This window comes from Dasypus novemcinctus, chromosome 1 (assembly GCF_030445035.2).
Source record: "Dasypus novemcinctus isolate mDasNov1 chromosome 1, mDasNov1.1.hap2, whole genome shotgun sequence".
Lineage (NCBI taxonomy): Eukaryota > Metazoa > Chordata > Mammalia > Cingulata > Dasypodidae > Dasypus > Dasypus novemcinctus.
The window spans coordinates 109,394,544-109,417,506 of NC_080673.1; the positions used below are offsets into that span (position 1 = coordinate 109,394,544).

At 38.5% G+C, this 22,963-nt stretch overlaps 1 protein-coding gene across 1 annotated transcript in view; it reads right to left on the reverse strand.

Annotated features, from left to right (window-relative positions):
- GRID2 (glutamate ionotropic receptor delta type subunit 2) overlaps positions 1-22,963 on the reverse strand; it is a 1,588,204-nt gene that overhangs the window by 15,476 nt on the left and 1,549,765 nt on the right. The window lies entirely within an intron of this gene.

A 22,963-nucleotide genomic window follows, 5' to 3' on the forward strand; every position in this document is an offset into this window, starting at 1 on the left:
TTTTAAAGTGTGTTTTTAAAGATAGAACAATGGTTTTTAAAGATAGATCAATGCCTCTATCTTCATTATTAGAATTCAAGGTCTTCGTGTGTAATTTTTTTCCCCATAGAGCATCAAATGAGGCTAAAAATGGCTCCTCTAAAATTCAGTGATAGACACTTATTTATATTCTTTATGTGTGCTGGCCTATAAGAACACCAAAACAAGTCGAATGCTTAACCTCTGATTTAGAATAGTCATCCATTGTCCTCTTTTATTGTCTTTATTCAACAAATTTCATAATTTTTAAGTTATAAAAAGTTATAAAATAAATTTGTGTTTAAAATACAAATTTTATTTGTATTTTTATTTGTTTGGCCTATTGGGAATTGGCATAAGGTTATTTGGAAAAGAACGTATTTCCCATTGAAAAAACAGGTTAAAACTGTAGGAGTGCAGTAGGACTGCAGCTAAACTGTTGTACAATTTATCTAGAAGAGGTAGGAAATCTCTAGAAGTCCCAAGGACTTACTTGAAGCAGGGGAGGTGGCCTAGGCCAGAACAGATGGTACGTCCAGCTGGAGCACTCATAAACTCTCTTGAAGCCTTGAATCCTTTTCTCCAAACATTCCCTCATTCCCTAAGTGTCTCAGGTGACAGTGATGCTTTGCTGTATGGACTCTAAAGATTGTCCCTTTTTCAGGTGCCAGCCTTCTTGGGCTGTATTTTTTCACCTGCAGTATGTCTACTGAGACCTGGCCTTCCAATCATTGTGCTGCTTGTATTCTTTGACCTTTATTTTATTCAGAATTAGGGGTGAACTGGAAGGGATATGGAAGGATCACCCAGCATGATTTTTTTTTTTTTAAAGTGTTTGGAGAAGGGAGTGTTTCTTTTTTATTTATTTATTTATTTAAATTCCCCTCCGCAGGTTGTCTGTTTTCTGTGTCTTTTTGCTGCATCTTGTTTCTTTGTCCGCTTCTGTTGTCGTCAGCAGCACGGGAAGTGTGGGCGGCGCCATTTCTCGGCAGGCTGCTCCCTCCTTCGCGCTGGGCGGCTCTCCTTATGGGTGCACTCCTTGCGTGTGGGACTCCCCTACGCGGGGGACACCCTTGCGTGGCAGGGCTCTCCTTGCGCGCATCAGCACTGCGCATGGGCCAGCTCCACACGGGTCAAGGAGGCCTGGGGTTTGAACCGCAGACCGCCCATGTGGTAGACGGACGCCCTAACCACTGGGCCAAAGTCCGTTTGCATGATTTTTTTTTTATCCTCGGATTGGACAAAGGTAAAAGGGAAAGAATATTGAAAGCAAAGTAGGTGGGGAAGAAAAGGTCCCGATTTATACTTTTGCATTAGTCACCTGGGTTGTAAGTCCGACTAAAGTCAGAAGACAGTGGTTTAGCGAGATCAGCAGAGGGGTAAGGTATTCAGGAAATTCGATGCAGGGCGTGTGCACCATCATATAATCCAGTAACATGACTTTCAATAGGAACAAGGCTTCTCACTCAAATAATTGTGAGGGTGAGAGAGAGTTAGGTTACATTGTTTACTTTTGTTGAGAAAAGTGGTTTTTTTAAAATGAAGATCTGGTGGGGGGAACGTGGAAGTGTGGTAAGGCATTATTTAAAAATTATGGATATTGAAAATAGTATACTATGTCTAATGAACAAAATATACCATTTATTTTCGTTTTTATTCTCTTGAATTATCAGTGATACAAAATAGCACCACCTACTATCAGTCTTTCAGAAAGTAAGTACCTAGTAAATTGCCTACATTTTCAAGTTTTAGATGCCTCTTTGTAAAGACAGTAAACATTAAAACAACCTTTAATGGTGGGCTTACCTACCACTAAAGATAACAATAAATTATGTTCTAAATAATTTTTCTTCTCATAAGAGGGCATCAGGCTTTAAAAAAATAAAAAATGTTTTTGCTTATAAAAGCTTTACAAGCGAAAGCTAAATTCTCGACAAATGGTACCACAGCGCCACCATCTGTCCTGAGAAAACATAGACGGAGTCACAGTATCGGAGGACGGAAGTCCGCTTTTTTTGGTTCTCTGAAGAGCACTTAAGGAAGGAGAAAAACGCGCTTGGAGTAGCTTAGGGCTTGTGGCTACTTCAGTTGACAATAAATGTCCGTGGTCCCAGAAAATGACTATCCCCTTGTTCCATTTGTATTTTATTTGAAAAAAACGAACAAATTTTTGGTGGGTTAAATCTGAAAATAATGAAAACATTTTTAAAAAATTAAGCCTTTCTTGTCTTTTTTTTTGACAGCATTGAAAGTCCATAGTTTTAGTTTTAGTTCGGTAGAACGTCTATTAAAATGTTTATATCACTGATTTTCAACTTGTATCCTATTTAAATGTTAAATGTTAAATTTAAATGTTAAAGGAAGCTCCCTTGAATTCTTAAAACTCTAGAGATATTTAAAACAAAACATATTCTAAAACATTACCGGAACAATTTTGAGCCAGAAGGCATGGACATATTAAACAATCTGGTTTGTTTGGTTTAAACTTTGTGCTTCTACAACCCAAATGTCTTAGCATATTTTTACAATATATTATTGTCAAAAATTGCTAAGTCACCGTGTGGCAAATATTTTCATTTGTACATCTTTTTTTAAAAAAATCTTTAGAACTGACTGAAAGATGAACGTTATCTTTTACCATATTTTGCACTCTTGCAGCATGTCTTTTATGAATTCTTGCATTATATTAAGCAGTACTGGTTATAGAATAATATTATATTTAGAGCCTCCTATGAACAAGGTACCATGCTAAGTAGTTTAGGTATAGTAAGACATTAAACCTTTTCAATTATACTATGAGCATATCCTGTAAACTATTTCCACTTTATGAATGAGGAACATGAAACACAGAGACATTCAATAACTTGCCTGGACTAACAAAGCTGACAAATGGAAGATTTGAACCCTGGCCTTTAGTGTCCATGTCCCTGATCACTGTATTAAACCTGTTTTCTCAGGATACCAATATTCTAAAAACATTTACAATTTTATTCTCTTTCATATTATTGTATTTTCTCTCTGTTTATATATGAGTCTATTTAGTATAAAATAATTGCTTTGATATATTTTTTATTAAATATATTTCAACACTGTGAATGATTAAACAAGATTTTGAGGGAGAAACTAAGAGGTAGCCATTGTGAATACCGTTTTTCCCCCTACAGAGTAATATACTGTGTATTCAAAATAAGTGACTTGCTAATGAACTTTGGGAAATGAGCCTTTTGTAAATTGAGGACTATTTTTTTTAAATTTTGCCTTATTTTCTATCTCAGATTCTAAATAATTTAGATAATTGTATTGACCTATGCATGCTCATTTTGATTGTAGTGTGTTCTATAAAGTACTTCAGGGAAATTGCTATTTATATTTTGGGTATATAAAAACAGAGAAACTTCAGTTTTTCTTATGTTTATCAAATGTTTGTGTTTTAGTTTGCTAAAGGCTGCCAACGCAATATACCCGAAATGGGTTGGCTTTTACGGTGGGATTTATTAGGTTAAAAGTTTATAGTTCTGACGCTGGGAAAAAAATGTCCAACTCAAGGCGTCAGGTGAAGCTCTCTCCTCAAAGGCTGATTGCTGCTGATCCTGGACTCCTGCCATGTGGCAAGGCACAATGGTAGCTCTGCTTGTTGCTGCCTTTCCCTCTTGGTTCACTTTCTTCCCGAGCTCAGCTGTGGGCAAGCAGGCATGTGGCAGGGCACCATGTGGCATTGACTCATCTCTCCCTTCAACTCTGCGTCTGGTTGCTAGTTCTGCTTTGGGCTGTTTCATCTATGGCTTTTATCTCCTGGGTTCACTGATTTCAACTTCTAGAGGCTTCTTTGTCACTGCAGCTTTCTTTTTCCTGTTTGTTTGGCCTTATTCCTCAGTTTATAAAAGGCTAGAGTAAAAGGATTAAGAGCCACCCTGGGTCATATCCTATTGGAGCAATCTGATCAAATAATCATTAATTGATCTAATCTAATCAAAAGTTCACAATAGGTTCACTTTAAGAACATAATTTTCTGGGGTCCACATAAAAGACTCAAACCAACAGTTTGGAATTTTATAAAATGTCCTAGAGATTAAGATACTTATTACATTCATACTCTATCAATTTTAGGAAGTCTGTGGATATATAGCAATTAACCTCTAAACCCACTCTCAATTTAGAATATATAATGTCAAAATGTAGCTTTCACAATCATCATTTGCCTCTAGAAGTTTAATAAAGCTTCTTATGTGAAAATAAATTGATGTAATGCTTATTTATTCAAGCTTTAAACTGATCTTTCTTGAACTGGTGTTTTTTTCAAATGCAGTATACTATGTCCCACTTTATTCTAATGGCGATAGAAAAATATGGGGCTGTGTGGGTCATTTTGCTAAAAATTTTGTCAGTGTTATGTGTAGATAAAATTTGAAAATATGACTCCAAAAATATCGTAAGAGTGTATTTATTTTCATTCTATATGCTGGACTGGAAAATCAGTTTTGCCAAGAGCACAGAGAGATTGGTGTTGCTGACTGTTTTAGTTTTCCAAAGAGCTGTTCATGCAAAGTGCCAGAAATGTGCTGGCTTTTATAAAGGGTATTTATTTGGCGTAAAAGCTCACAGTTCCAAAGCTGTGAAAAGTCCAACTCAAGGCACCAAAGTCGGATACTGTTGATCCTGGCATTGTTGCCACATGTTGAAGCAAGATGCCTGCCAATCTCTGTGGAGGTCTCTGCGTTCCCCTCCAGAACCATCTCTTAGAGCTTGGCTGTGAGCAACCAGATATAGGGCTTGTCTCTTTCTGGGTCTCCTATATCATTCTCAGCTGTTTCTCCCTCTTCCCGAGTTCGGCTGTAAGCTATCAGGCATGTGCAAGGCTGATTTCCTCTTGAATGGCTCCGTGGGCCCAGCCTCTTGGGGCCTTTGAGCTTAAGCAATCCTCTCTCACATTGCAGAATCAATTATGACAGCTCTCTTCTTTCTCTGTCTGAGTCTCTGGGTGCCCCTTTATACCAGACCCAGCAAGACAGCGAAGACTCAACATGAATCACACCCCACTAATGTAATCCAGTCAAATGGGTTTCACACCCACAAGAATGGATTGGTTTAAAACATAATATTTCTCTTTTTGGGATTCATAAATAATTTCAAACTGCTACACTGACTTAAGATACCTTTTGGTGTATAAGATAGATAATAGGAAGCATTAGCTTAATATTAAGTCTAACTACTGTATGAATGGAAATTACAACTGGAACATTAACAATTCATTTATTTTAAAAATTCCTGATTATTAATTTGCGTGCAGATGGGTGATTATCTTCATGTTAGCATTTGTAAGCATTTTTACACATAGATATGGAATTAATAATATTTCTACTTACTTCTTAATACATTTTGTAATAACTAATTTAAATGAATCTGAAACAAACAGTATAGCAGTTAAAATCATGCATATGGTTATTTACTGAAAATTTAAATTTAAAAACATTTATATCATCACTCTAGTATTTGTTAAGCATTTGTTGACTCTGATTTTTGCCGGTATTGCTATCCTAGCTTTTGCTTTGTGGGTGGGGTAGATATGAAGAAGATTGTGAAGAGAGAGAAAAAAAGATTATGCCTCTGTTTTCCAAGGATGCAGATGCAGAATAATTAAAAGATTATTTCTTTTTCCCTAGTGTTCTAAAGGAATAATTCAACTCAGTTTTCCTCCAGAGGTAGACCTGTTGCTCTCCAGAACTGCCACTAGAGGGCTTTGACACGGATCATATTTCACCAAGAGAACCATGAGAAAACAAGATTTGGATTTCTATTGCGTATATGATATACTATATATAAGTATACCGAGATTGAGTAAATGATGCAGTAAAAGATTCCTTTATGAGAATAATTTTTGACAGAAATAAGTTCTGTCTGGTAATTGTTATTCTACCCAATAGGAAACCACCAGATTAATTGTATTTAAATGTCTCTTAGATCATTTTATTTGGCTACTCAGAAATTTCATTGCCCAATGAATAACTTTCCGTCTTTGATCCTGAGGCCCTTAAGTACCGATTCTCAATCTTTTGCCTAAACTCAGGTTGTATACTCTCAATGTTCAGCAGAATATATCTGCCTGGATAGTTGACTTTCTTCTTAAATATGACATTTCTAAAGCTAAATATCTTCCACTGTGCACACAAAATATTTTTTCCTGAGTCTACTTTTCCTCCAGATTTCCAAACTTGAATCCCTTTCATGATATTTGAGTCGTCCTTCCCTTTCTACAGTGAACTTGGCATTAGGAAATGCATGTCTGCATACTCCATGGCCACTGGACTTCACCCTAGTGCCCTTGTTAATCAGTCATGACAGTTACTCAGCAAGTCATAATTCAGTGACATAATTCAGGTCATTGTTTTGGGTACTGGGGAAAAAGAAGCAAGCAAAAGAGTGGAAAATCTGTGCCCTCAATTTGCTTACATTATTGTGGAAGGTAAAAGACAATAAATAAGTAAATTCTATACTTAATTAGAGTACATTAGGTGACGTGTGCTATGTAAAGGAATTGGGCAAGCTAAGGGGACATGGGATGTCCTGGGGAAGGCAATTCAACTTGAATAGAATGGCTAGGGTCGGCCTCACTGATCCTGGATTTTGGCCTCAGAATTCTTTCTAACGCTGCTTTTGACAGACCTTTATTTAACATCCTTGGTGAAAGCAATTACCAAATTCTGTTGATTTTCTCCCAGTGTGTTTTCCTTTTCATTTACAGTGAATTTTACCTTGTTGCACCTCCTATTTCTTTATTTTTAGATGATTACAATAGCCTCCTAACTTCATTCTATGCCTTGGTGGCAGTCAGATCAAATGCTTACTGAAACCGGTTTAATAAGGCCGTGGGCCTGAGTCCTTGCCATCGGAATATGCGTGGGAATGATGAAGCGTGTGCCGCTGCCAGGTCGGCTCGTGATGACTGACACAACCCTTCACATTCTCTCCCCACCTCATGCACCACCTGATCCATCAGAGGACTCCAAGTCCTTGGGCACAATGGAGACCCAGATAGAAGGAATCTGGGTCCCGAATCACCAGACAGAAGGCAACCCTCTGTCTGCCTTTTCATATTTTATGTGAGTGAAAAATTATTAAATTAAGCCAATGAGGTTTTGGGGGGTTTAATTTTTATTGCAGGTAGCATTATTGACTTTAACTAATTTAGTCTCTCTGTACTTCATATTGCATTGATACACCACTGAGATTAATTTTCTTTTAGTACTACTTTAAGTGGTCACTCTGTTGATTATTTATGCTTACATCTTCAACTCTGGCCAATTCAACTCTGTGTTTTTCTATGCTGAAGATGGTTGTAGAAAAATCACAACTGTATAGATTAGTGCCACAATAGGTTGATGGCCTCCAACCCTTAGTTGAGCCCATAATGCCATATACCAATCCACTATTTTGCACTAGTCACTCTCCCAGTCTTTATTCTTGTATACTCTCTGACCCTCCACCCTCACAAGCAATTTGTCTCCTCCTTCATATATAAAAAGAATTCAATAGAGCTTTCACTAAACCTGTACCAACCCTAGATATTTAGTTGCACTCACATTCCTCCTTTCCCTCTTCCATGTGGATACAACAAAATGTGTCTCTTGTTCTATCCAAGGCTAATTGTTTTACCTGTTTCTTCAATCCCCTTTTTTAGGGACCACACTTGATTTAATATTCCCACTTGTTACCATATCCTCTACAGTTACTGCACCACTGGTTTCTTCCTGTTTTAATTTAAAGAGGTTCAAGTATCTCCTAATTTGGAAAAGCCCAAACCAAAAAACAAATAGAAAATATCCTCTTTAGATCCTATTTTCTCCTCTACATATAGCTCCTTTGATTTCCTCTTTTGTTGCTGTACTCCTTAAAAGAGCAATGTATATGCCCTTCCACTCAGCTTTCTGTGAACTGCAGTTTGTCTTCCGTCCTCTCTTGTCAAAGAAACACCGCTCTTGTCAAAGTCCTGAGAACTTTCATGTTGCTAATTCTAATCGGTATTTTTCAGCTTCTGAGTGTCACTTGATAATACTGAGCACACTCTTCTGTTGGCTTCTGTGATCACCCACTCTCATAGTTTTATTCCTTTTTTTTTTTTTTAAGATTTATTTATTTATTTCTCTTCCCCTGCTGTGTCCATTTGCTGGGTGTTCTTCTGTGTCCACTTATATTCTTATCAGGTGGCACTGGAGATATGTGTCTCTTTTTGTTGCGTCATCTTGCTGCATCAGCTCTCCGTGTGGCACCACTCCTGGGCGGGCTATGGTTTCGTGTGGGGTGGCTCTCCTTGTGCAGATGCTATTTCTTGAGCAGGGGGCACCCTTACGTGGGGGCATTCTTGTTTGGGCCGGCACTCTTTGCATGCAGCAGCACTGCACATGGGCCAGCTCACCACACGAGCCAGGAGGCCCTGGGTATCGAACCCTTGGGCCACCTATATGGCAGACAAATGCTTTATCTGTTAAGCCACATCCACTTCCCTCATAGTTTTATTCTTACTTTTCTTTTAGCTTGTTGATGCTTTTGACAAACTCTTCTGTCATTGTTGATTTTCTTCGGGGTTTTGTGCCTTGACCTTATATTCTGCTGAATAGACCCATGTATTCCTGAATGATTTTATTACCTCCCATGGCTGTGGTTATTCCAAACATGTATAATCAAGCCCAGAACCAATGGCCTATTGCAACCCTCTTCCAGCAAAACTGTTTCAAGAACTTGCTACTTCCTTCCTTCTGTGCTGCTCCTACTAGAGACATGGCTAGGCCCTTTAATTGAATAGACCCAAGAGATCTGTAACTCATCTGCCTTCCTCAAATCAAGTCCCACTCTAAGCCTTTCTCTTTAGGGTAGCTAGAGTGATTATTTTAAATAAAATCACCTCACTACTTTAAACACCACAATGGCTCCTCAGTGATGCATAGAACGTTATTCATTACAAGTACAAATTTCTTAATGTGGTTTATGGAGAATTTCAAGGCCTTCTCTTTACCTCTTAATTTTATTCTCTTGATATTCTCCTTTCATTCAGGATTCCAGCTCGGCTTGTCTTCTTTTGATTCCTTAAACAAATCTTGCTCTCTGGTTTCAGGTCTTTGCACTCACTGGTCATCTGGTTGGGACTACCCCTGTTTCCTTTGTCTGGCTAACTCTGACTTATCTTCCAGGTCTAGCGTGGGATCCCATCCTCTGGTTGCAAATCACCTTGCATTTCCATTACTTTAAATATCCCACTTCTTGTAATTTATTTTAATTGCCTGTTAAATGATCTGTCTTCCCTTATAGGCTGTTAACACTATCCCATTCATAAAATTCATAGCTGTTCAAAAATGGAATGGATTGTAAAATGGATGAAGCTCAAACATTAGATAGGTGGGTGGCTTTTATTTGTATAGTTTTGTTGTTTCATATCTACACTGCTCTTCATGGATAATGAACAGGTCAAAACAAATGTGCTTTGACCTTTCCTTCTCTGTGAACCTGGATCATCTCTTTCCCTTTACCTAAAATCATCTCTCCCTACTATACCTGTGGAAATGATACTCCTTTGTCAAGGTCCAGTTCCAAAACTGTCTTTTTGTGGAGACATTTTATCACACTGGCAAGAAAAAGTCTTGCCTTTCTCAGAATCCTCAAAATACTTTATTTTTTTTAAAGATTTATTTTTTATTTATTCTCTTCCTTTCCCCCTTGCCCCCCCCTCCCCGCCTCCCGCCCCAGTTGTCTGCTCTCTGTGTCCATTCACTGTGTGTTATTCTGTGACCACTTCTATCCTTATCAGCGGCACTGGGAATCTGTGTTTCTTTTTGTTGCGTCTTGCTGTGTCAGTTCTCTATGTGTGTGGCGCCATTCTTGGGCAGGCTGAACTTTCTTTTGTGCTGGGCGGTTCTCCTTACGGGGTGCACTCCTTGCGCGTGGGGCTTCCCTACGCGGGGGACACCCCTGCGTGGCACGGCACTCCTTGTGTGCATCAGCACTGCGCATGGGCCAGCTCCACATGGGTCAAGGAGGCCCAGGGTTTGAACCGCGGACCTCCCATGTGGTAGGCGGATGCCCTATCCATTGGGCCAAGTCCACTTCCCTCAAAATACTTTAGACTATTTCTTAGTGCTTATCATATATTATTTAAAATTATAGTTATTGCTGTACTTCAATAAAAGGATACCTGGAAGAGTATCATCTCTCCTTTCTCTGAATTCCTATAATATGTTGTATCACTTTTATGGAACACATCAAAATTTGCCTTATATTGTAGTAATGCATATATGTGGATTCTCTTTTATAAAAGAGCTTTGGAGCACTAGCATGTTTACACACACCAGAAAACTTAGCGTTTTGTTTTATGCATAATGGACTTTCAAATATAATTGTTGAAAGCATCAGTTCACGTCATGTTCAGTCTGTCTCCATAAGCCAAATAGTCTTAGTCCTTGTCCCCCACTTGACAATTACATTTTTCCATTACCTTTTTCACATCGTCTGTAGAGTCTGCATTTGTATCTCCATTTTTCAAAATCCTACCTCCTTGGCCCAAATGTTGCTTTTCTGTGAAGGCTGCTTTAGTGCTTCCTACCAGAAGACATCTGGGTAACCCTTGTGGCAGGGTATTTTTCTGAATGTTTATATTTACTAAGTTACAGCATGTATGCATCATCTGTATTAATCTTTCATGAATTTTTATTGTTTCTAGTTTCTGGATCATAAATATACTCTGAGGACCAGTTCGTTTTTTTTGGATCCCATAATGTGCAAAGCCCACTGCAGCAGTGAGGGATAATAAAAGGGCCCTTGTTTCCAATCTCTTTTTAATCCTGGGGAGCCTCAAGGTGAACTAGAAAGTTTGTAGGCTTCTGAGTTAGGAAGATATGGGTTTGAGTTTTGTTTTGTGATCCTACTAATTGTATGATGGTGGCCAGAACCTTAGGGTTGTTTGTTTGTTTGTTATTGTTTTAAATAAGTTAAGTTACTCTCAACAGCAGCAATCTTACAGAGTTATTATAAGAAACAAATGAGACATGTACCAAGCTCCTAGCACTGTTTCAGGCACATGGCTAGCATGTTTTACTTTCCCATAGTTGCTATACCTATAAGAACATAAATATTGTCTTGTAGAGGACAAAAATTGAAGCAGACATTAGAAACCACACTTCTTCAGATGAGAATGGGTTAAACTTGCTCAGTTATGAAATAATTGTAGCTGAGGACTTATAACATGTATTTTATTAATTGAAATTCAGAAACATGTGCTTCTGCACACTACCTTGAAATTCTTATATTGTGTAGATATTCAGTGCAACATGTGCACACAGTTTGTGTGTCCTTCTCTTTAATAGGAAAGGAGATTTGTTGTGTGTGTGTGTGTGTGTGCATAACTCATGGTTTGTGCTTTACGATAATTTTTTGTGTGTAACAAGAGTAAATTGCGAGGAATTATATTCTCAAACATTTTGAGAAGTAGGTTTTACTGAAACTAGTTTGAATTCATAAAGACACATGCTATCTATTTCTTGCTTTGTGTTTGATATATTACTTTTTCCCCCTTAGAATTGGGAAATCACTCTTGATCTTTTAAAAGTGAACCATTAAAGCACATGAGAAAATGCTCAAAATCGCTAGCTATTAGGGAAATGCAAATCAAAACTACAATGAAGTACTATCTTACTCCCATAAGACTGGCAGCTATCAAAAAAACAGAAGACTACAAGTGCTGGAGAGGATGTGGAGGAATGGGAACACTCATCCACTGCTGGTGGGAATGCAGAAGGATCCAGTCATTCTGGAAGACTGTTTGGTGGTTTCTCAAAAAGTTAACTATGGATTTGCCATATGACCCAGCAAATCCACTGCTGGGTATATATCCAGAAGATCTGAAAATAAGGACGCAAACCGATATATGTACACCAATGTTCATAGCAGCATTATACATTATTGCCAAAAGTTGGAATCAACCCAAATGCCCGTCAACGGATGAATGGATAAATAAAATGTGGTACATACATACAATGGAATACTACTCAGCTATAAGAAGGAATACAGTACAAACACATGTGATAACATGGATGAATCTTGAGGACCTTATGTTGAGTGATGCAAGCCAGGCATTGAAGGACAAATACTACATGACCTCTCTGATATGAAACAAGCAAACTGAGCTGTCTCAGAAAGCTAAAGCTTGGAAGATAGGCTTAAAGGAATCTGCGGGTGATGTTGCGAGCTGAAGCCTACATGGGTAAAGTCTATGACAAGCTGGAGGTAAGTATTTGTACAGGGAATGGATAAGATGGGGGCATAGGGATACCTTTGAGTGGGGCTTTGTGGGCTTGAGGGGGACTTGAGTTGGGTGGATGGGTCAGATGACCCGAGGAATTGAGAGGAGGGCTGGGGAGAACCGTTGAATATGGGAGAATGTCAGGTATATGTTTGAAACTATACTGTTGAGAAAATTATTTAGAAAATATAATAAGGAACGGTCACGTGTTTAAGGTGCTTAAGGAGGGGCATCTGGTACAGGGGCAAGCTTCTAGGGAGTATGTGAGTGCTCATTTTGTCATAGTATGTTATATCATTGGGTGGAGACCCATACAATGAGTGTGAAGGTGTACCCACATCCTGGGGAGACCTGATGTTCCCAAAGAGAGGGAATTGTGTTTCAAGAGGATCGCTGGCTCCCAATTAGTTAGGGAAGTCTAGTATATCAATCCCTCAGCATTGCTGCAGTATCTGTAAATCTGATTCCTCAAGTAGTGAAGATTGAGTGTCATGGTGTGCCCTGAGGGGAGGGAGAGAGAGAACTGGGGGGCAATGGAAGTGTTCTACAAGATCATGCAATGATGAACATGTCAACTTACATCTAAAGTGTATAAAAGTCTATAAATTAAAATGTAAACTATAATGTAAAACATAAGGAAACTAAAAATTTAGAAATTTGTACAGTTTAAAATATAAACAATAATGTAAACCAAAATGGAACCATGTTTGATAGCTATGTTTCAAAATTTGTACATCAGCTGCTGCAAATATCACATGAACATGTAAAGAGATCATTGCTGGGGAAAGGGGAAAAGGGTTTGATGTTGGATATCTGGGAATCCCCTATATTGTGTATGTGAATTATTGTGATCCAAAACTTTTTTGAAGACAAAATTAAAAATTAGAAAAAAAAAAGAAAAGATGTAGACCCTGAGGAAGAAATGGAAGTGCCTTGCCACTGTACATACAGGGTAACTCCTATTACAGCGATGAAAGGCAAAATGCTAGAAACAAAGCTTTATAATATTTTCCATTTTATTAATATGCCAATTTATTTGTACTTTATTTTAGTACTTCTAAATTACTATGTATTCTATTTCTAAACTTTAAACCCAACCCTGTATTTCAATTTCCTATTAAGTGAATTTCACAATATATTAGGATTCATTGTTGAAGAAGTCTTGGACCACAGAGAGGTTAAACTATGGCAGAGGAGGAATTCTGGTGTGGGGTATTACTGATGGGGGGAACATGGGGTGGGGAAGTTCTCCAGGGCATTTATATAGGGAACATAAATATGTTAGGATATATATGGGGTATTTTTATAGTAGTTATAGTTACAAATGTCAACAGAGGGAGTGCTGAGTTCCCACCCAGGGGAGCTCTATCACATTCCCCAGTGGAACAACAATAATCCCCCAAGTGCAAATGCAAAGATCAACAAGGAAGGATGGTCCAATAATGAACCCTAGATACTGATGACTATGCTTAGGAGCCTGTGTGCCTGAAATATGAACTAGGACTAGAGCTGTAGGGTATTTAAGAGTTACATCTGAGAGCCTACATGTTGCTCAAATGTGGCCACTCTCTAAGCCAAACTCAGTATGTAAATGCATTACCTTCTCCCCAACGTGGGACATGACTCCTGGGGATGAGCCTCCCTAGCGCAGAGGGATTACTACCAACCACTGGAGAAGCAACTAGAAAGAGACCTCGAATAAAAGGGTCAACTCAGACCAGTAGAATATCTCAGCCTACATGTTTGAGCAAGTGTTAAAAACTGCTCTTTGACCTTGAATAAAAGGGGGAAATGGCAAAGACAATGAGTTGATATGGCTAAGAGTCTTCCAAAAAGAGTTGGGAGGTCATCAGAGGGGTCGTTTGTATGCACACCTCAGCAGGACCCCAGAAAAGGCCAAAGCAGATACAACCCCACGTACTGGTTGTCCCGAAGTCTACAGAGATCCACTGAGTATATAGTCATGGCAGATGGATTTGGAGCTCTGTGCCATGTCAGAGGATCCTACTTTGGATTTGTGCTGGACTCAGATGTGACTTTTCTAAACATGCCTCTTCTGTCACTTTTACTGAACTTATGGTTGGCACTAGAGATGGTCCATACTCAGGAAACTTGAATCTCTGGACTCCCCATGTGCCAGCTGGGCCCTGAGCCTCAGCAGAGTGGCGACTCCTACTCTCTGGTTCATTGGTCTTACCCAGGTCAGCTAACAGGGAGGTGAAGATGGTCAACCACCACACCAGGGAATCAAGAGTGCCTACAACTGTAAGCAGAGGAATTGCATTCATCATCCATGTGGAATCTAAGCCCCCTCTTGATCTAGAAGTGGAGGGGACATCGCCATCCCAGGGTCCACAGAATGGAGGAATAAAATATGGACTAGAGTGGACTTACTGATATTCTACTATAAAACTATTGTGACAAGCAATAGAAGAAATTTTAGCATCGAGGTGGAGAAAGTGGCCACAGTAGTTGCTGAGAGCAGGGAGAGGGTAGAAGGGATGTGATGTGGGGGAACTTTTGGGATTTTGAGTTGTCCTTAATGATATTGCAGGTCAGATGCTGGAACTTATATATCCTGCCATAACCCACTGAATGTACTGGGGCAGAGTGCAATCTACAGAGTAAACTATTATCTGTGTAGTGCAGCAGTGTCCCAAAATGTGTTCACTGAGTGTGATGAGTCCACCGCAATGATGTGGGAGGTTGTTGGTATGGAAGGAGTGGGGTGTGGGGGTGTGTGGGGTATACAGGAACCTCTTATATTTTTTAGTGTAACTTTTTTTTGTGATGTATAGATTTTCAAAAAAATACAATTTACATAAATGATGTGGTGGGGGTGGGGAGTGGGTTATATGGGAAACTCAGGTTTCTTGTTTTTTTTTATGTTTTTTAATGTAACCTTCCTTGTGATCTATTAACTTTAATAAAAAAAAGGCAGGCAGATGAGCCTGTTCCTGCAAAAAAAAAAAAAAAAAAGTGAACCATTATAGTGACCTCTGGGTCGAGAAATAGTTAAAGCAGGTAGACCAAATCCAGAATGAAATCCAAGTAGACTTTTTGATGGTAACTGCTTGATGGAAGTTCACTCTTCAAACTGTCAAAGGGTAGGACTGGTAGTGGCACATATTTCAGACCTACTTTTTAGTTTCTTGTAGTACTCCTAACTCTATTAGGGGATGCTTTCTCTACCTTCAAGTTGAAATAGACCCAGAATTAAAAGCACACAGCACAGTTTGGTTTTGGGGAGCCAAACACAGTCCCACAGTCCCACAGATAACTCCTTTGATTTATAGTGCCAAGTATATACTAGCTTGAAAATAACAGGTGTTTGTAATGTTTGTGCTGAGTTTAGTTCTTTTTCTAAGAAAAGTCTGCAGTTGGAAATATTTTTTTGATTGCTATTAGGTACACCTGTTCCAGGATTGTTTTAGTGAGCCTGATGCAAAGGGACTTTGGCCAAATTCATTCTCTCCTCCACAACTTTGGAAATAGTGGGGTCTATTTCAGGCCCTGATTATGGGATCTGAGCCACTGTCACCACATCATGGGACATTTTGGTAAATTCTGGGTATTCACCATGTGGGAAACTGAAAATGTCATCGGGGTAAAAGACTTGTTCTATAGCACTTTGAAGAAACAAGGTGGCGGACTTGGCCCAGTGGATAGGGCATCCATCTACTACATGGGAGGTCCGCGGTTCAAACCCCGGGCCTCCTTGACCCGTGTGGAGCTGGCCCATGCGCAGTGCTGATGCGCGCAAGGAGTGCCCTGCCATGCAGTGGTGTCCCCTGCGTAGGGGAGCCCCATGCGCAAGGAGTGCACCCCGCAAGGAGAGCCGCCCAGCGCAAAAGAAAGTGCAGCCTGCCCAGGAATGGCGCAGCCCACACAGAGAAATGACACAAGATGACGCGGACAAAGAAGATGCAGCAAATAGACACAGAGAACAGACAACTGGGGTGGGGGGCGGGGAAGGGGAGAGAAATAAATAAATAAAATCTTAAAAAAAAAAAAAGAAACAATAAAGGACAAATTTCAACAGCACAAGGCCAAAAGTAAGGAAGAATCATCTAACAATTTGACAGTTAAACTTGTCTCAGAAAACACTGAGTTGAGGTTTCAGTCATCTGTCAGCGAGGTTTATCTGAGGATGAAGGACATCTTAGCTGGAAGTTGATTATTAGAAGAGATCAAAGTAGCGTTGTTCTGAGTGAAGCGAGCCTCACCTCAGCCACACAGTATCCCCTGAAGTCCCAGAAAAATCCCTTAGGCATCTGTGGAGCCCAGTTTAAAACTCAGAGACTCAGAGGTCCTCCTTTTAAGAATCCATCATTCATGCTCAAATTGAAAGAAAAGAAACTAAACAGTTCTCAATTCTACGAATTCTTCTCCCCAAACTCCCCCAGTTTAAAGAAAAATTAAACTTAGCAAACAGATATTCTTCTGACTTTACCACATTCTGATATAATTATTTCCATCTTTTCTAGCATTTGAAATAGAAAAGTCCAGTCATCTTTGACTTGTTTTTCCCTTTTAAACTCTATTTTCAGTTAATCATCAAGTTCTCTTTAAGCTCCCTTCAAAATACATCTACCAATTGTATCTTCTTTCCTTTTATGAACTACCATACAAATTTAGCTCACCTCTGGACTAAAAAGTGGCCTCTTCTCCTTTCCATTTTATGAATTACTACCAGCTTAATCTTCCTAAAACACCTCTTTGAGAACAAAATGTCTGGTGGCTCCTCACTGCCCACAATGAGGTCTCCATACATTCCATGGCAATGAACCTCTGTGAACACGAGCCCAGCTTCAATCTCTCTCTGATGGTTCAAAGGCTGAAATTTGAAAAGAAGTATGGCCAGGCACTGGCACCACCATACCACTCTCTTCATAACACGATTAAAATCTGGGCAAATAGTTGGGTCCTAGGGAGGATGGGAAAGTGGCAGCTATTATGATCCCAGGATTGACCTCCCTCCTGCTTTGTAATCAGTCTGTTGGAATTAGGAACGGGCATGCTGCTTTGCTCAAAATACTCCAACAGTTTCCCATCTCATTCAGAATAAAAGCCAACATCCTTACAATGGCCTTCAAGTCTCTTTAACAGGTGCTCCCCCTTTTATCTCTCTGAGCTCTTTCCCTCCCAATCACTCACTCTGATTCAGACTCATTAATCTTCATGCTTTTCTTCAAACATGCCTGGCACAGTCCAACTTTAGAAGCTTTGTACTGGCTATTTTTTGAATGTTCTTTCTCCAGGCAGAAACATGGCTAACTCCCTCACCCCAGTTACGGTTTGATCAAATGTCAACTTATCAGTGAGATCATCTCTCACCAGTTTATTTGAAATGCCAGAGCTCTACTTCCTCCTTGGTCTTCCCTCTCCTCCTTCTCTGCTTTGTTTTTTCTACTGTACTTGTCATCTCCTATTATTTACTTAATTTATTTATCCAGCTATTGTCTGTCTCCCTCAGTAGATTGTAAGCTTAATGAGGGAAGGGATTTCTGTCTTGTTTACTGATGTAGTCCCAGCACCTAGACCACTGTCTTATACATAGTAGGATCTCATCAAACATGTGTTGAATTCATAAATGAATGAATGAAAAGGATATAGTTTAATCTCTTGAGTACAGCCTTCGGGCTTTCCACATTCTCACCCCAGCTTTACCTTCTGCTGCTCCCTGACATGAAGCCCATATTTCAGCCACTGTGATTGATTGCTCCTCCAAACACTCTTTCCCACCCTTGTGACTTCAATTGCACTGTACCCTTGCCATTTTTCTGACCCCTCCACATTCTCTAAGATTATGCTAAATTTCCAATTAGTCCATGAAATCATCCCAAACCACACAGCCTACATTATTCTTTTTCTCTTCTTACAGAATGTCTTCTGTATACCACTAATTTGACAATGAACTGTGTTCTGCACTGTGATGTATTTATAGCCATATCTTCTGATGTTAATTAAACAATGAGTTTTTATTTAACTTTTAGCTCTCTGAGGAGGGGCAAAGGTATAAACGAAGAGATCTGCTTGTAGCCAGAATTCTAGCCCAGGGCCCTGCCCCACCACCCTGAGAGATGAGGGACCAATACTTCAGCATGCCAGAACCACTGCGGGCTCAGGGGACCTCTGCCCTTTGGTGCCTTGCTCATAGTAGGTGCTCAGTGAGTCCAATACTTCAGCATGCCAGAACCACTGCAGGCTCAGGGGACCTCTGCCCTTTGGTGCCTTGCTCATAGTAGGTGCTCAGTGAGTATTAATTGTGGTCTGATTGATCTCATGTGATTGTTTTATTTCTAATATTCTTCTGTACCTTTCTAAAATTAGGTATGTTTTCTAATAGTAATTTAAAAAAAGAGACACAAAAGCATCATTATGGAGTAGGAAAAAATACTTTGTTTAATGTTGATGAACAATAAAGAATTTATTAAAACCTTGATTTTTCGTGATTGAGCTATCTGTATTACGGGTCTTACCATGTTTTTCAGACACACCACAAAGTTTGGAGGCTATACATGTGAGAAGTGTTTTTATACATGTGTTGCTCAGTTTATGAACAGTCATTTTTACCATGATATTTTGATGAAGAAGTTTGAGTGAGTGAGCAATAAATTTTAAAATACTTGGTTATGTAAAATTGAATCTGGGAGTCCCAGTTATATATATACATCTTGTTGCACTGCTTATCTTTAATTTTTGCTTTTAGTATGTTGATTTAGACAGAAGTATTATACTCATCAAAATATATTATGTGTGAATGTATTTTGTATATCTGTATTTGATATTTAGTGCTCATAATGTCAGTTGGGTATATAATTATATCCACCCATCCAACTGATAATCCACATAACAACTAATGATCGAAACTTTTTTTGACAGTGCCTAAAGAAGTACCTGACCATGCTAGGAATTCAATAAATATTTCTCAAATGAAAAAGTCAAATGAAATCCGCTGGACATACAGCACCCTTATTTTTTACTTAATTTTAGCATATTTTTATTTTCTAAAAGTAAATCTTATAGTCAACCCTTGTAAGCAGGTATTAATAGAAGGCTTGTATTACTTTTAAAGTCAACTGTAATATAATTCTGAAAAGGAATTAAAAGTCATCACTCAGGTGTTTATTTCCCAAGTATGAAACAGATACACATATAAGACACAGGGTTCTAGGAGATGGCTATGATCCCAGAAAGTTTAATGCCACTTAAATTTTTGCAAATTGAATCTTATTACATTCTTAAAGGCCTCCTAATATGAATCTTTTGTATAATGAATAAGCAAACGGCTATTTGTTTACTTTTCAAAATTCTTGGTGTTATATATTATCTTTGAAAATGTATACCTGTGAGGTTTTCAAAAACAACATTGATGTCCAAATTTTACATATTGACAGAACCACAGACGTAGGCTGCTTAATTCCTTAAATTTTTCAGTAGCTCCGATTTAAAAATAAAATACAACAACTTTAAAAATTAAAGTGTGCTTTCTACTAATATTTCAAATTGTGTGCTAGGTAAATATTTATTAAAAGCAGTGTTTTTCATCCCTTCTCTGGTTCTGATGTTGTACCGTTCTCTGATTTTGAGACATATGTTTCCCCCTTCTAAAGCAGCTGTTATGAAAGCTTAATTTGTTTTGTTTATTAATGAGAATTAATGTTGCCTTGAAAATTTTGTGAATTTTCTGTCACATCACAGATGATTTGAGACCTTTCAAATACGCTGCTTATTTCCCCGGCGAGAACCGGTGGGGTTTCTCCAAAAGGACACCAGGTCCTCCTCTTCATAAGCGGTAGACAGAGACGTCTATAGTAGAAGGGAGGTCATGTGTCTAAATAGCACAGCCAGTTTCTTGTCTCCACTCTGAAGAAATCCTAGGAAATGTGCAAAATTAGTCAAAGATGACACTTGGTCCTCAACTGCATATAATAAAAAGTCAGCATAGACCTTTTAAATAGGAAAAAAAAATGCTCTCAAATTGGGATGATTTTTGCTTGGTCATTAATGTTTCAGGGAAACAAACCAAATGGCTACAATTGAAAAAATAAGAATATGGAAAATTCAGGTGAGGAAATGAGGGACAGTTTATTTAGTCTGCTGCCTGTGGTAGGCTGAATCATTATGTCATTTAACTGCTCCGTGTCTCTCCACAGTTCTATAAAACGGAGGAAAATCATGGAGTTTCTGTTCTTCTGCTGTATCGGTGGGCTGTGGTCATGCTGAGCAGCCTGTGAAGCGCTTTACACTCATGGTGTTCATAGGTAGCACCGTAACCTGTGTCTGGGATGGCAGGAACGATGGCCAGAAGGCCCAACTGCAGTAGCTTCAAGATGAAAAAGAGCCTGAAAAAGATTTACTGTGCTTGGTCCCTTTGAAGCAAGTTGTTTTAAACACTGTGGAGCCCTAACTATCACAATTAGGCCTGCGGGGATAGGAAATGTGTTATTGGGTTCTGATTCACTCTGATGTGGATGCCTGAGGGTGGAAGTCAGGCTCTGCATGCCGTGCAGGTGTAGAGAAGAATGAAGGGTCAGATAGTAGTTTGCCTGTGGTTTTTGGTCAATTTCCCTTTTATGAACATTTGGCTTAGTGGTTTGGCATCTTGGGACGTTTCCCAGTCTTCTTTGTGGAGGTGGACTGAATCTAAGAAGACAGACTAAATTAGCTATTGAGAACCATTGGAATGGATTGCTCCAGTCAGCTGGATTTTCTATGCCCAAAGAGGACCATGCTGGTTTGGGGTAACTCATTCTACCACCTCAGAAAGGCTGTGAGATGGAGACCTGTATATTGAATGGGGCAAGGAAAGATTTGGTGTGGTAGGATACAGATCCATTCCTAAATGTATCTATTTTATTTTCATCTTGTGTAACTGTTAAGTGCAGTGTTTTTCACATAGTAGGTTCTCAGTAAACACAAAATAGAATTAAATTAATTATAAAATCTATCAAAACCAAAAGGCTTTAGTGTCAAAATAAGCCATTTCTACCAAGGGGAGCCCACATATGCTACCTCATGAGAGGTCATCTACTAAAATATTTGCTGAAATGATAATTATGGCCATAACTGGGAGCCATCCATTAATACCTGGTCACAAGAGTTGGGTATAGGATTGGTTTTTAGAGAGAAGGTAATTTTTGATAAACTCATTGTATTTTATCAATTATGACATATATATTTAAGGAAAAAAATCTATCCTTATTACCATATAGGTTCTTAGCTCTGCTAATTTACTATACTCATAATTCAAAACGTGTTTCACCTTTCCAAAATTCTGATTATAAAATAGAAATAATTTGTTGTCCAATTCTGTGGCTTGGAATGTATCATACAGAGTAAAATGGATCTTTTCATCTTATTTTTTTCTTTATAACTGATTAAGCAATGTATCATTCAGCTTAGTCTATTTTAAAATAAATCTTTATTCAGTTGACATCCAATCCCAAATAAAAGGAGAAGAAAAATAGCATAATTAAGAAAACAATCAATTGCCTGTAGCTTAACGTGTCAGTAGAGACGTTAAGCACGTGTGATTAAGCCAAAACTTACACGTAAGTTCTGACGCTGTGAAAGTGATAACCTGATATCTAAATGATTTACCAATGGGATAAATTGAATATTTAAGTAAAATAGTACTTTGATATATTTTCTTGTATTGAAATAGCAAGGTTGATACACATGGTACACGCCAGGGCAAACAATAGGCAGTATCAGATTCTGGTGTTAAGTTCTGCTGCTAGCTAGCTCTATGACCTTGGGTAAATAACTAGAAGTGTTCATTTCCCCATCTGTAAAAGGAAGAGTTGGGTCATATGATCTATGTAGTTCCAAGGCAGGAAAGAATGTTCGTAGAGATTTGAAACTTAGGCTTGGCAAGAGGAGTAAGTGAAGCATTATATATGAGTCATTGCTAAGTTTATAGTCATAAGGATCCACGTGAATTTGAGAGAAGAATGGCATAGTGAAAGAAAGAGAGAAAGAGAAAGAAAGAAAGGAAGGAAGAAAGGAAGAAAGGAAGAAAGAAAGAAAAACCAGTTTTAAGTTTTAGGTTGTCAAATATTTGGGCAAGTTAAGGTAGTTGCATCTAATGTTGCCTCATTTGTAAAATGAGAGAGATGGTCTAGACCTCTAAAATTCCTCCTAGTTCTAACATTTTAAAAGTTATTTTAAATGGAATTTTAGAACAGCACAGATTTTAACCTAATTGACTATATTTTCACATATGCATCTATTGGGTGAGTTAAAGGCTAGAATGTTTTGATATTGTTCAAGTGCAGAAAATAACACAATTAGAAATAATCTTGGAGTGTGAATTAATTTCCAACTTAATAGATTCAACATGGTGACTATTTCTCTAACAGCAATCAAATATTAAGAATTAAATCTTAAGTTTAATAATTATCCTCAATTTTTTTCTTTCTTTTCTTTATTAAATATAACATACCCTGATCCTGCTTTCTGATTATGGTTGTATTGTGTATATGAAACAGGCTAAATCCTTCCCCAAAAGGTGTTCACAGAGACTTCCAAGAAGAGAATCAAATATATTGTTGGTTCAAATAGTCTCAAATAGCACAATGGCAGTCTTTCATTGGTTTAGGATATCACTTAGTATTGTTTTTAAAGAGCCACTCCTTTCCACATAGTTCTGCTAAG